The sequence below is a fragment of the Callithrix jacchus genome, chromosome 13 (assembly GCF_049354715.1).
Source record: "Callithrix jacchus isolate 240 chromosome 13, calJac240_pri, whole genome shotgun sequence".
In the NCBI taxonomy this organism is placed as follows: Eukaryota; Metazoa; Chordata; class Mammalia; order Primates; family Cebidae; genus Callithrix; species Callithrix jacchus.
The window spans coordinates 102573185-102588530 of NC_133514.1; the positions used below are offsets into that span (position 1 = coordinate 102573185).

The 15346-nt window shown below is 42.7% G+C and overlaps 1 protein-coding gene and 1 pseudogene across 10 annotated transcripts in view; one reads left to right on the forward strand and one right to left on the reverse strand.

Moving 5' to 3' along the window:
• The window catches only part of CCBE1 (collagen and calcium binding EGF domains 1), a 296722-nt gene that overhangs the window by 162438 nt on the left and 118938 nt on the right, over positions 1 to 15346 (reverse strand). The gene's annotated exons all lie outside the window — the stretch shown is intronic.
• On the forward strand, positions 5885 to 6008 carry LOC118147114 (5S ribosomal RNA; annotated as a pseudogene).

Here is a 15346-nt window from a genome sequence, read left to right on the forward strand (position 1 = left end):
TCTTGATCACTAGCACTAGGGAGAAGCTGGCTAAACCAAAGCAACTTGGAACTAGTCTTTTAGAAGACCAGCAGCATCTGCTCAGTTCACCTGCAAAGATCAAAAACAGTACATGCTGTAAGTGGCCCCATCCATCTCAATGTCATCAGATGGGCATGTGCCTCCTTCCCCAGCTGCTGGCCTCAGCTTCTGGGAAGGGAGTGTATCGAGCCAAGGTAAGCCCTGCAGGTGGGCACTTGGACACCTCTGCCCATCTGTGAGAGCAGAGAGTGTGCTTATCACTGGGGTAGGCTGGAATCTCACAACAAGCTGATTCACATAAATGACATGGGCAGGGCATGAGTTCTCTCCATCCAGGGACATCTCACCAACTAAACCTCCCACCTGCCATCTCCACCCTCAAGTCCTGCCTGAGCGTCCTCTCACCCACTACACTCACGGACCTTCTCTCTTCACTGGCTGTTTCCACTCTCAAACCTACTCCCCTTTCCGCTCTGCAGAGGTGTTTGTCTCAGGTTAACTCTGAACAATGTTCAATTTCACTCTCTTTTAGTCAAAAAGTTCTCCCCCCAGCTCCAGCAACCCCATCTAGAAAAGCCATAGAATCTGCCTCACAGGGCTGGGTTAGCTGTGGCCCATTAAGAAGATATTAAGTGCTTTATTGTACCAGCTTACAAGAAACCCAAGACTCCCTTCAAATCTGTTGCTTCAACTGATGCCAATTTTACTAGCAGGTGGTCCTAAAAATGGTACATCTGGTAATAAAAACAGATATTTTGAGCAACTATTAGATTTCAGATGCCAATGAACTACCCATTAGTCAATTTATCTTTTGCGTCTATTCATCAATTCCTTTCATTTTTCCAATAGCACTGCAAGCTAGATAAAATTCCCAGTTTGCAGATATGAAAACAATGTCAAAGAGGAAGTAGCCGAAATGACACATCTAGTCATTTAGAGTCAAAATGAGGCACAAAGCCGAAATTCTTATTTACAGAATGTTGGAAACAGATGTTATTTTTAGCAATTCAAGCTCCCCCTGCCCTTAAAAACAAAAAAAGAGACAGGGTCTTGCTCTATGGCTCAGGCGAAAGTGCAGTAGCACAATCAATCATAGTCTTCAAAGTCGCAGGCTCAAGTGATCCTCCCACCTCAGCCTCCTAAGTAGCTGGGACCACAGGCACACACCCACCCACGCCTAATTTTGTTTTTGTAGAGATGGGGTCTTGCTCTGTTGCCCAGGCTGGTCTTAACCTCCTGGCCTCAAGCGATCCTCCCGCCTGGGCCTCCCAAAGCACTGGGGTAAGAGGTGTGAACCATTGTACCCAGCCTCAGCACCCTTTTCTTAGTCAGGTATCACTACCCAGATAGTGCCAGATTCTGCAACTTCTCTCATTCTTAAATAGAATGAGGAAGCCATTTCTACTTTTGAAGATCTACTCTCCATTTGCCTGTTATTTGACAAGTTCTTCCTCAACACCCACTCCACGTTGTGTCCGATGTGGTGGGAAACGGCAAAGGGTAAAGTATCATCATTTCCTTTAGGAGCTTGGATCTAGCCTAGGAGGGGGAACTTCCCCTAGATCACGCCGAGATGAATAGTTAAGTAGGAAGCCGCGCACCACGGACCAGTGCTGCCATCAAGCACGGCCCACAAAGGAGAGGGAACAGTAGGTGGTGCTGGGGACAAGAACCCACACAAAAGAGACACAAAATGTTTGCTGAGGTCAAGTGGGACCACCCTCAGAGAGACCATTTGCTCTGTGGGAAGGGGCTTTGAAGGCCAGGCCCCAGTGCCAGTACTTCAGCTAGTCAGCCGCCAGTTTTGGATCAGGGGCATCAATGAGGTCTAAGGACACCATGTCTGTCTCTGGTCGCCGGCTGTCACACTTCTGCATTCGCGAGACTTTGCATACATTCTCTTGGATTTGACGTAATCTCCAGATGGTTGTGAGCAAGACTAGCTACCAGGATCCCTGAGATCACAGTGAGGGGAAGGAGAGTTTTCTGTGACACTGCCAGGGCAGTGACCTCCCATAAAATGAAAGGGAAGTCATCCCTGGAGATGTGCTTGGGGGGACAGGACCTCCCCAGGGCCTCAGGCAGCTTATTAATGTGATATTAAATTGCTGTGTGTGTGAAGTTTTCAGAAAGGACAAAGGGCAGAACTGCTGCTGAGCCAGGGAATCAAAGTGGAATCCCAGAACACTGGCTTCAGGAGAGCCGGACGTGCCCTAGGCTGCCCACCAACCAGGATGAAAATCGAGACATCAGAGCCTCTGTCATTCACGTGGTCTCCTAACAGTGCCCTTGGCCTGAATCCCACAAAGCTGGTCCTTCAGCTGGGAGCCATATTGCTTCAATTTCATGCTCCATCACAAGAGCAAGTCAACTGCTGAGTTGCAACATATGAGCTTCAGCCAGAAATTCACCCTCGCACTTCTGAGTATAATAGCAGTCAGTCCCTAAGAGTGAAATGTGCTCCTTTTTTGGATCAGCAGGAGATCAAGCCAGAATTAACTCAGCTCCTTTTAGAAATTAACTTGCTAATGACATCAGGAAAGGTTGAAGCATTTGGCAAGTAATCATCTATTATTTCTTTACATTATTATGTAACTTTTCCTTATGTTTCTTCTTGCCTTTTTTTTTTTTTTTGAAAAAAAAAATAGATGTTAAGGTCTTTGATAGTAGTGGTTTTTAAAAATCTATCCTTATAGTAGCCCCATGAAATACTAAAATGAATAAACATAAGGATAAATGGGAAATCTGTACATATATGGAGGGTTTATAATGAGGTTGATTTAACCTAATATGTTTTATCTCATACATACAGAAAAATCATTCTCTCAAATTATGATCCCTACTTTGGAATTATAGAAATGTAAGTTCTCAAGCCTCACCCAAGACTTCCTGAATATGAAACTCTAGGGGTGGGCCTCATCAATCTGGATTTTAACGAGAGCTGGTAGCAAGCAAGTGCTGTTTAGATACAGTTCACCCTTTAGACTACTGGAGATTCCAGGCTAGTCTTTAGTCTCTGGAGAACCCCAGGAACAGCCTACATCCTTTTCAGAATGAGCAAGGGTTCCCACCAAAATGGGTTTTTGTTGTGGCTGTTTTGGCAGAGATGGTATCTGGGGAAGAAAACAAAAATGAACAGAACTTTTTACTTGGCATTTGCTGGCATTGTCATCATTACTGAGCATGAGAACAAATAAAGCATGAAGCCCGTAACAGTGAGTTATGCAGGTTTTTTAAAAAATGTCTTGTAGTATCAGATCAATCTGTCAATCAGCCTGCTTTTGACTTTAATCGAGCCAAGGCAGTATTATTGTAGCTGTCACAAATTTTATGGGTTCTCCCCCTTACCCTGTGAAGCTGGAACCAATTGTTATAAAGAGACTAAATAAAAAAGGTCCCGGATTTCCTGTTATTACAAATCGATTTTTTGAGATTCTAGAATATCATATGGGTTTTCTGTAACATAATTAAAACCATGTGAAATGGCACAACTGACTTTACCACAGATTGATTTGATAATGTGGCCAAATGAAATACTTCACAGAAGAAAATCACTGTATAATAATTTTCCTTCTTAATCTCCTCTCTCACCATTTTATATCACATTATTCAAAAAGTCTGCTTTATGAGATATGTCAAAATATGTAAATAAGCATCATTTCTACTGGTCGGTTGGGTTAGCCTTATTCACTTTCAAAGTTCAGCAAACATAAATATGTTTGCTGAATAGAGAGGCAGGGACAGCCTTCAGAGGGCAGGCAGCTGCAGCTGAACCCCAGATCATTTTCACAAAAATAAACTACGACTTCTCAGAACACTTGTGCTTCATTGAGGACGCCATGTCTTGAAGACATTAAAGAGTATACATGTGTGTCCCCTAAGATGGTTTTATTTTGTGTGTCAATCTGGTTAGACCAAGGTGTCCAGTTGTTTGGACAAATGCTAGTCTCGATGTTGCTGTAAAGACATTTTAAGATGTGATAAACATCCAGTATCAGTAGACTTTGAGTGAAGTCTATTGCCTTTAATAATGTGGATAGGGCCGGGTACAGTGGTTCACACATGTAATCCCTGCACTTGGGAGACCAAGGCGGGCAGATCGCTCGAGGCCAAGACCAGCCTGGCCAACACAGTGAAACCCCAACTCTACCAAAAATACAAAATTTAGCCAGGCATGGTGTTGCACACCTGTAGTCCCAGCTACTTGGGAGGCTGAGGCACGAGAATCACTTGAACCTGGGAGGCAGAGAAGTGTGCCATTGCACTCCAGTCTGAAAAAGTGAGACTCTGTCTCAAAAAAAAAATTGTGAATAGGCCTCATACAATCAGCTGAAGACCTTAAGAGCAAACACTGAGGCTCACTGAAGAAAAACTCCCACCTCCAGGCAGCAAAACAAAACCTGCCTTTGTTTCCAGTCGTCAGACTCAAGACTGCAGTATCAACTCTTTTCTCAATCTCCAACTGACCCTATGTTTTAATTTACTAAGTGCCATCAATTGTGTGAGCTGATTTCTTAAAATAAATTGCTCTTTCTAGGTATCTTGTTGGTTCTGTTTCTCTGAGGACTCCTAATACAGAGCCCCAACCCTAATTTTTAACCCCAAGTCTCCAAGACATTCACACTACTCTTTTCTTACCATTTTAGTTGAAATAACTTTGTTGAAAGTACAGAGAAAAAAAATAAAATCAAGGAAGTTACAATAATTATCTTCAATCCTACTGCCACACCTTCACAAGTAGAAAATAGAGATATTGCTGTACTATCATTACCACGAGTTAGAGTTACTGCCTTAAACATCCAGAATCCTATAGAAGTTAACCTATGCTTTCATTATTTCATTTGGTATAGTAAATGATTCATCTATTTACATCCCTAGCTTTCCCATTTCACCAGGAGCATCTCAAGGACAGGAAATGCCAATTTTTAAAATATTTTCACGTACAAGGTATTAATTATATTTTTGCTAAATGAATGCACTGTCAAAATCTTAAAAATAATTACCATTCTAAATGCTCTTCTGGTTCTTCAGTTTTCCCCCATTTCAAATAGACCATGTTTTATCTGTGCTACAAGGCACAAATGGAACAGCAGCTGGGACTAAAAAAGGCTACACAGGTGCCAAGTAACTCCTGACAATATCTGGAGTTTAGACATCACTAGTTCACACTAGTGTTTCCCATGAGATCTGATTACAGTAATGTTAGATGGCTTTTTCAGTGAGTCTAGATTAGAGCACGGTGAGTCTGAAACTGACCACAGGTGCAACGTTTTCGAAGAATTTATAACATGGTTACTTGCCCAAAAAGTGTCTTTAGGTTAGAACTTCCAATAATTTAGCTGAAAGAAACTGCAGCTCTGAAATGTAAGCTCACGGTGGTACCATGAAACATCTTACCTAGTAAGTCACACCTACAGGAAATGAATGGCCGATGCGGTGTATTGGAGAAACAGGGTCTACATCTGCAACATTGTGGTAGAAATTGCATGACCCTAACGGGGCTTGTTATAAATTGGGACAAAACCACAAACTGATTTCACAAACTTCCACCCAAAAGTTATTTAATCTTAACTCTACATGTACATTCCACAAAAATATAACCTTAAACTTCTGTACTCTATTTTTGAGGAAGAAAGTTTAAATAAAAAATGTGCCGGTTGATGTAGCTTTCACAAAGCAGATTCTGCAGGGATATTCCCTATTATACTGCAGCCTGATAAGGTATTTGGCTTTGTTAGGTAGGTAGGTCTTGTGGCATCCATGTGTTTGTCTGGGGTTGAGGACAGACAAACTCTTCCTCTTGTTAAAAACGAATACACTCTGTTATGGGTTGAATCATGTCCCTCTAAAATTCACATATGTAGTCTACAGCCATACCACCTTGAATGTGCCTGATCTTGTCTGATCTCAGAAGCTAAGCAGGGTCGGGCCTGGTTAGTATAGTACTTGGATCGGAGACTGCCTGGGAATACCGTATGCCGTAGGCTATAAAAAAATAATAAAGTAAAATTCACGTATGTGGAAGTCCTAATCCCCAAGACCTCAGAATATGACTTTGAAAAGTAGGTTTTTGCAGATGTAATTAGTAAGATGAGGTCTTACTGAAGAAGCGTGGGTCTCTAATCCTTAGCCATAGAGGATATTTGGATGCAGAGACATGCACACAGGGAAAACATCATGTGAGGATAAATACAGAAATCACAGTGATTGTCCCACACACCAAGGAACACCACAGATGGCTAACAAACCTCCGGAAGGTGGGGGCAGACCTGGGGCAGCATCTTCCACGCAGTCCTCAGAAGGAACCAACCTTGCTGATGCCTGGATCTCACACTTCCAGCCTCTAGAACCATGAGACAATAAATCTCTCCTCTATGAGCTACCCAGTTGGTGGCACTTTTTAATGGCAGCCCTAGAAAACTAATCCACACTCCTACCTGCCACAAAAATTAAGGCAAAACATGCAAAGAGGGAGACTGCATCGGGTGCCAATCACAGGGCAAAAGGTGGAAGAGCAGAACAAGGTCAAGGGAAAGTGCACACTTTCCTAGGTTATCCACAAAGCTGGCGGTCAGCATTAGGGACAAACCTACAGGAATAATGATTAGATATTTTAATAAAAGCGTCCTCAGACTGAGAATGTTTAACTTACAGTCAGGATTTTGAAGCTAGAAATATCGAACACAGACTAACACAATATGATCCATGTTGACGAAAGATGGCAGAATTTGAGAGGAGAAAGAATACAGACCAGATAACCCTTGTAGAGTCTTGTGAATGTTATAGTTAAGTTTACTGCAAAGTTCCCATTTCATTCATGTGTCTTTGGTCTTTATTAACCGATCCTTTGGCCATCGTTGATGTATCCAAAGTTGCAGTGGTTACAGGTAATCATCCAGAGGACTGGTCACAATCCACAATGGCAACTACAATTCTCATGCCCAGAGCAGGCCATGCTGGGTAAGAGCCCCTCCCACCTCACCCACCTCGCACAGGTGGAGTTCTGCCAGAATCGGTAAGTATACAGCCAATAACTACCAGCACAAACCAGATACGGATTATCATAACCCCCCAGGTCTCTTTCATTAATGCCTTCCCCTCCTGCCCCAGGCAAACACTGATTACTTTTCTCTAATTTTTCCTTTGTAAGAACATCACAGAAGTGGAATCATACAGTCACTAGTTACTAGTCTTTTGCATCTGGTTTTTTTTCACTCCAGTCTGGGCGACAAAGGAGACTCTGCCTCAAAAAAAAAAAAAAAAAAAAAAAAAGGAAAAAGAAAGTATCATTCATGTTCTTGCATTTAAGATCCATTAGTGTGTGTACGTTCCTTTTTATTGCCGAGTCAGTGTTCATGTTAGGGGTATTCCACAGCAGCACGCAGTCCCCAGATGAAAGGCATTCGGCTTGTGTCCAGGTTTTGGAGATCACAAGTCAAGCTGCTATAAATATTTGCATACAAGTTTTGTGTGTGTGTATGAACAAATTTTCATTTCACTTGGGTACTCAAGAGCAGAGCTGCCAGGGCACTTGAATGTTAAGTCGAACGTCCTAAGAAAATGGCAGCGTTTTCTGAAATGGCTGCACCATTCAGATGGCTGTTTCTCAAGTAGCTCATCACACTTGACATTCACAACAACATTCAAGTCAGTAAATATTTCTGTCAATAAACAGCTTTGGTATAAATATTAATGTTAAATGGGGACAATGCCTAAGACATGTCAGAAACCGAGAAGTTTATGACAGGGGCAAAGCCACAGTGGACAAAGTTGTAAGACTAAAAGCTGCCCCCTATTGCCTTTATTTTGCTTATGAATAAATGTGGAATTAAATCGCTTTTGCTGCCTCCCTACAATGATGGGCTGTGAGTGAGGTTTCTTTACCCAGCCAGGCCCCATCTACTTGCTCTGCCAGCCTGCCGCTCCCTCCAAGGCTTCTATCTTGGTGCCAAATGACTTCAGAAACAGTGAGGAGCTGAAATGCATCCGTTGGTTCAGAATCCATGCATGTCTCGCCCAGACTGTGCCATTCCCTAGAGATCTGTTTGCTGTTTTTCGAAGTGAGAATACCAGCAAGTCTGCATAATGGGTTTCACCTACCTGAAAGAGCTATTTTTTTTCTGACTACTCCCTAATCCCCTCTGAACTTGACCCTAGACACAGATATGCCTCTACGCTCAGGACCAAAAGAAAACCTGGTACTAAGCTAAAGGCCAGCTGGCTGGCACCTCAAAAAATCTAATACTTTATTTCCTTCTCCGAAGGGTCCTCATGTGAACTTGTGTTTGTGGAGATGCAGAAGGGTTTGCGGTGGGTATGTGTCTGAGAGCATTTAGCTTCCCTGGATCTGGAAGAAAATGGGAAAGGGATGGCGAAGTTCGAGAGAGAAAAGCCTGAGCACTGAACACATGCTTGGAGCTCATGCCAACTTAGGGAGAAAAGCTTTTTGTGGGGTCACCAGATGGCAGCTCAACCTCAGAGGCTGCTCTAAGTCTCCAGGCAGCAGTTCCAGCTGGAGTCGGCTTCCTCTCCAAGAAAAACCAAGTCTGGCAGTGCAGAGGGGGTTTGAAGATTAATTTAATAAAAGAAAAGGCCCCTGGAAAGACACAAGGGACTAGCTGAAGCTGCCCTTGATTGATGGCAGTCCTGTCATTCCCCAGTTTCTTAAGCTGAATCATAAAGTCTACCCCAGACATTTGAGATCACACTTGATGAAAATTTGGTCAAATCTGTCTGCCAGTAGAAAGATGTGTTAGTAAAAATTTGTGGATTTTAAAGAATCAATTCCATATGTATCCATGAATGGGCAGAGACATAAAAGACCAACCTGAGCATGTACATGGATACATACGCCATGTGTTTTATTGGTTCAACACACAAGTGAGGCAGTTGCAGTGTTACTGTATGAAATTTGGCACAGATGTAAGTAGAGAAAAAAATCAATAACATGGATTGGCCAAAGTGAATTCGTCACAGAGGAAAGCCAATCCACAGAGCTAAAATAGCTTCAATAGAAGATACTTGTTTTTGTCAGAAAAAACATAAAAACATAGACGTCACAGTATCAACATAGATGTCTGTCATATTACCAGCTTAAAGACAAATTTCAGCCCGATTGAAGTCTAAATCAGTGAGTTGCAGGTTCTCAGAATACTAGATGATTTCCTATCCAACTTCTCTTAAAACTCAGGAATCATCTAAACAAAGCCTTGACAGATGAGTTTTCTAACAACTGCTATAATTGTGTATTTGATAAATGCACCGTTCAGCCTCTAGATTTACTAAAATTAGCTAGGCAACCAAAGGAAATACTGCAGGAAAATGAAATAAGCAACAATTCACAGTTCCAAGTATGTATAGACAGGACGTTGATCAGGCATCTGATAAACATTCCTGAAGATCAGCTATTCTCCATACCAGCTGAACACTAGAGTCACACAGGGATCTTAAAAAAAAACACACACAGATTCCTATGTCTCCGACTCAGATTCTCATTCGGAGGTCCTGGTATGTCACCTAAGCATTGGATACTTAAAAAGCTTCTCCATGAGCAGCCAAGATTACAAATGACTAACATTCTGGTTCCAATCAAAGACAATTTTAATTGTATTTTATTTTGTAATGCATTTGTCCACATTCATGGTAACAGTTCCACTTCACACAACACACAATTCCAGAGGACCCTCGTCAGTCCCTACATACTCTATGGTGCGGCCAACTGCCTGGAGCATGCCAACAGAACAGCATGTTAGGTTCTTACTGCGTTTGTGTCTGTCCCTGAGATCTGTCCCAGACTGTCCCTGAGCAATGTCAATTCCTTGTTCGGGATTTCTATTTACTTTCCTGGCAGCGCACGCCGACCCTGCTTTCCCTGACTGAAACAGAATGCACCCGGAACATCCTGAGCTACCTACCGCCTCGACCCCTGGAACAACTGCTGTTGCTGAGCACATGAAAAGAAAGACGCCTCCGGGATCGAAGAACCGCGTTAAGAATGAACCATCCTGAAGCTCCTCTCTTTTCCATAATTTGAGAAGAGCAAATCACATCTGACTTGAATAGGATGTACCTTCTATGAAAGCCAAATAGGGAAAACTTTAAGTCTAAAAGAGGAAAGCCAGTTGTTGCTCTATTATAGCATGAAAGGAAAATTCTGGGGCCCCCAAATTACTAAGCTAAAGGGTAAATTTACACTGGAAACTGCTTAGGGCAAACTTGCCTCCTGTTCTCTTCAAAGTCACCCCTTTGCTGAGACAAATGCGTGTCTGATCGCATCCTTTGGAGACGCTAATCAGAAACTCCAGATAATGCAACCATTTGCTCTACCTATGACCTGGAAGTCCCCTCCCGCTTCGAGTTGTCCTGCCTTTACTTTGAGTTGTCCTGCCTTTTCTGGACCGAATCAATGTTCAGGTTGCATATGTTGATTGATGTCTCATGTCCTCCCAAAATGTAGACAGGACCTCCTGAGGCTGTGTCACGGGCATGTGTCCTCAACCTTGGCAAAATACACTTTCTGAATTAACTGAGACCTGTCTCAGATAGTCAGGGTTCACAATGGAAAGCCTTAGGGTTAGAAAATACTGGGAAGAATGTAGTTCAACATTCGTATCTGTGATAGCAGGCAAGGGAGTCCCCAAAATGTAAAGCGACTTGCCCAAAGTGGGAGCTGGTGTCCGGGTGAGGGTGGGGATCCTGACCCCGTTCTTGCTTTTTACATGGGAGTGCTTACTCGCTTCCAACATTTTCTATTAAGTCAAAATTTTTAAAAACAAAATGAAAGGGGAAAAGAATTCCTGTGGAGAGAAGGAATCTAGGCCTTGTGGTAATGCCACACGTCTGTGAGTGACTAGAGAACGTGCAAGTGGCTATGACATGCTGGCCAGACTTGGGGGGCCTGGCTTGCGACTTTAACCCACCTCTGGGTGCTTTCCATTAGAAGCCATCTCTCCCATGGATAAGGAGACGCACCAGCGCTCTGCTGCTTCCTTTCATTCGTTTACTTTCTTTAACTTGAGCATCAGTTGCCAACACCTCTGAAACTGAAGGGACAGTGTTTCATACTGCTTGACACTGAGGGGAGGCGAAATCGAATATATGTTGACAGGAGAAATATAACCTTATCACACAGGCTTATTTCTTATGGAAAACGTTCAAGGCACTCCCACTAATGTGGTCTCAGCTCTCTTGAAATGAAAAGCCCCTTGGGAGGCCAAGGCAGGCAGATCATGAGGTCAGGAGATCAAGACCATCCTGGCTAACATGGTGAAACCCTGTCTCTACTAAAAGTACAAAAATTAGCTGGGTGGAGTGGCGTGTGCCTGTAATCCCAGGTACTCAGGAAGCTGAGGCAGGAGAATGGCTCGAACCCAGCAGGCAGAGATTGCAGTGAGCCAAGATCACGCCACTGCACTCCGGTCTGGTGGCAAAGCGAGACTCCATCTCTAAACTAAACAAAACGAAACGAAACAAAAAACAACAGGAAAAGAAAAGCCCCAAAGTAAGAGGTATTGGATAATAGGAGTAGGAGCTATGCTCAAGGGTAACTAGCAGACCATAGTTTGGAAAAACCCAGATTCACTAGGTAGTAAAGTACATTCTCATCTTCCTGTGCTTAGAAATAGTGCTCGGTTCCTAACATTTTCAGTAACCTAAGAAAAAGAAGAATAAAAGGGGGCTTTGTGGTTTCTTTAAATATACCAACAACTAAGCATTCTTTACTTCTGTAAAGGCTGTTCTGAACACTGTAGGATGGTTAGAACTCCTGGTATCCACCTACTAACTGTCAGTAGCATTCGTTATACTTGTGACAACAAAACCATCTCAGATATTGCCAAAAGCCCCCAACTCCCAGCTGAGAACCACTGTGTCCACGTGTCTTATCCAACCACAGCAGTGGTTCCATTTAGTGTTTTGGGTTCTCTGCCTTGTCTTGTTGCTGACAATCCTGACTTTCTTTAGGAATCATGGGCCAAGCGTAAAGTTTAAAGGGGAGAACTAAAGGTTGCTACCTGGTTCTAAGACACCCTCCAGGTATAGGGCTCCTATTCTTCTCACCAGCCCCAATAGCTCAGCACTGCCACCAGCCACCCACATCCACACCCAACCTCTTTCAGTTACTTTCTACCCTGCTCCTGAAAGAATGCAAACTCTTTTATAACAAGGTAAAAACTAATACTCAATTTGCTAATTGTGAAGTGATTATGTAATTTCATAAAGAAAAAAGTCCAACTTTCAGAGACATGGTAACTTTTTCTTCCTTAAGGCAGGCTGTCTGTCACCCAGGCTGAAGTGTGTGGCACAATCACAGCTCACTGTAGCCTCCAACTCCTGGGCTTGAGCAATCCCTTTGCCTCTGTCTCCTAAATAGCTGTAACTGACTACAGGCATGCACCCCCATGCCCAGCTAAATTTTTAAACTTTTTTTTGTACAGATGGGATCTATGCTGCCCAGGCTGGTCTTGAACTTCTGGGCTTAAGTGATCCTCTCACCTTGGCCTCCCAAAGTGCTGGGATTATAGGCATGAGCTACTGCACCTGGCTGGTAACCATTTTTTAAGGCTAATTTCTAACCCTGTATTGGATTCGTCACCTGAACTCAGCACATGGATGGGTTCTCCCGGTTAAGCACTTTTACTAAATTGAAACTTACGCTTTCAGCTTTAACTGTAAGCCCACAGAAAATGAGAGAACATGTAACTTAAACTCTACTGAAGATATAAAATTAGAGATTCTCATGGATGAAGAGGAACTTCAAGGCACTTCTCCAGCTGTCCATTTCACTGCCTGCTATTTCTGACATTTCTTCCATTGATTTGACTATAACTTCTCCTGGGGGTAGGAGGAGGTAGAGGGCAAAACTGCCCAAGAAACACAGCAAGATGAGAATGTGCCGCCCTTTGGTTTTAGCTTTTCATTACCAAATGCTCAATGCCCTTTTTCTTTTTTTTTTTAAATTTTTTATTGGATTATAGGTTTTGGGGTACATGAGCAGAGCATGCAAGACAGTTGTGTAGGTACACACATGGCAGTGTGCTTTGCTTTTCTTCTCCCCTTCATCCACATTTTCAATGCCCTTTTTCTAAAGGGTGATATAAACCAGTTTCCCTTGAGATTTATTATTAGGAGGAAAAAACTTTCTCCCCTGTAGATAGCAGCCTAAGGCCTTACTGTCACTGTTCCGTGTGTATCTGTGTGTGTGTGTGTGTGTGTGTGTGTGTGTGTGTCTGTAACTACTGAGTTGAAAAGAGATCTTTCCACACAGAGAAGGACAATTTTTTGGTCTTAAGGGCCGCGTTTTTCTTAGAACCCTTTAAACAAAATGATACGGTTTGGATCTGTGACCCTATGCAAATGTCATGCTGAAATGTAATCCTCAGTCCTGGAGGCGCGGTCTAGTGGGAAGTGATTGGATCATGGGGGTGGTTTCTAATGGTTTAGCATCACCCCGCTAGTGTTGCTCTTGTGATAGAGTTCTTGCAAGATCTGGTTGTTTAAAGCGTGTAGCACCTCCCACTTCTTGCTCTTGCTTGTGTTTCGTCATGTAAGATGCCTGTTCCGCATTCAGCTTCCACCACAAGTAAAAGTTTCCCGAGGACTCCCCAGAAGCAGAAGCTGCTATGCTCTCTGGAAAGTGCAGAACTGCAAGCCAATTAAACCTCTTTTCTTTATGAATTACCCAGTCTCAGTTATTTCTGAATAGCAATGCAAGAATGGAATACTACACAAACTCAAAGCCTTCGTATGTATTCGGAGAGAATCCATTAAGAAGACGAGTTTGATTCTATGACTCTCCTGCTTGAGACTGGCAAGTTAATGGTTTCCTATCACTGTAAGGCAAAGGATCAGAAAGCAACATACGTACTGCCCTTCACCTGGTTTGCAAGATGCACCACGGCTCATGACCTCCCAGCTGTCCAAGTTGGAGCCACGCTGGCCTGCTTTAGATTCTGCAGCAGCCTGCTATGCTCCTTCCAGCCAAAAAGTCTTCAACATGTTCCCTCCACATGGAATAGCCCCGGTTCACCCTTCAGATCTCATAAGTGTCATCTGCTCCAGGACACCCTCTTTGATAATCACCTGTGTACCCAAGTCTCTCTGTTATAAGCGCTCTTATCCCACATGTAATCACCTTCATGGCACTTCAATGCTATCTAAAAATCACAATGGCCATTTTACATTTATTGGGAGACTGTCTGATTATGATCTGCCTCTCCATCAAGACTGCACGATTCTTAAAAATAAGAGTCCTGTTGGGCTACCACTGAATTCCCAAAACCAAGCTCGGGGTTTTACTTGTCCCAGAAGTTCAGAAAATAACTGGCAGATGAGTGAAAATCAAATCCATTGGGATTTGCTTAGAACCACTTTCAGGAACCTCAGATTCTAGCTTCTCCAATCAGAGGTAGAAAGTGGCAAAACATCTTATTTTGTTAAGTATCAGCAATATAACTTTTTAGCTATCATAAACCCATGTGGAAGGAAAATTACAAAGAGACGAAGATGCCTGACACCGACCCGCTCCTCACCCAGTACTGCATTCTTCATCGTGTGCATCACAGGCATACATTTTCATCACACTTGTACAAACAGCCTAATACACATAGGTAGACATTACTATTCTTGAAAAACTGTCAGTCAAAGCGGCATATCCTATTTAGTTTTTTTTTAAGTTGCCTACATGTATTTCAACTACTACTTCTAAACCTCCTGCCATGATTTTAAGTATCTAATAATAAAATTTTAAATCAAAGAAGTAAACTTTGGGTTTGGAAAAATTTGCCACAAAGTTCAGATGAAAATAGAGGAAATTTTGTCCTTTTAGTAATAATATTGGCCTTTTAGTAAAAATGTCACTTCAAATTTGATACATGCAAAATACAGGTGACATACGTACCTGTAAAATAGCACACGAAAACTAGTATCATGGAGATGGGAAGTGCTCAGCCTAACTTTATAGTCACGTTCCACTTTAGTCATAAGAGATTTCTCAAGCGTTGAGTCCAATAAAGGACTCAAAGTTTTTAAAAGAAAAGTCACATGATACTCTCTGGGAAGAAGAGGAAGGAGCCACTGGATTACCCTCTTTCTTCCATTTCAACCACAGGGAGGCTAGTAGTGCATGTAAATAGTGTGAGTGTGGTGGGGAGAATCAAGTCTACACAAACACTCTTGAGAACAAGAAGCATCTCCATGTCTGGGAATACAAAAACGTAATGGCGAGTAGCTGAAACCCTCTGGTCCATGGGGAGTGGCCTCTACTCTGTTTAGGAAATGTATCTGAGCAAACTTCAACAAGCATTCTTTAGGACACAACCAGAATCAA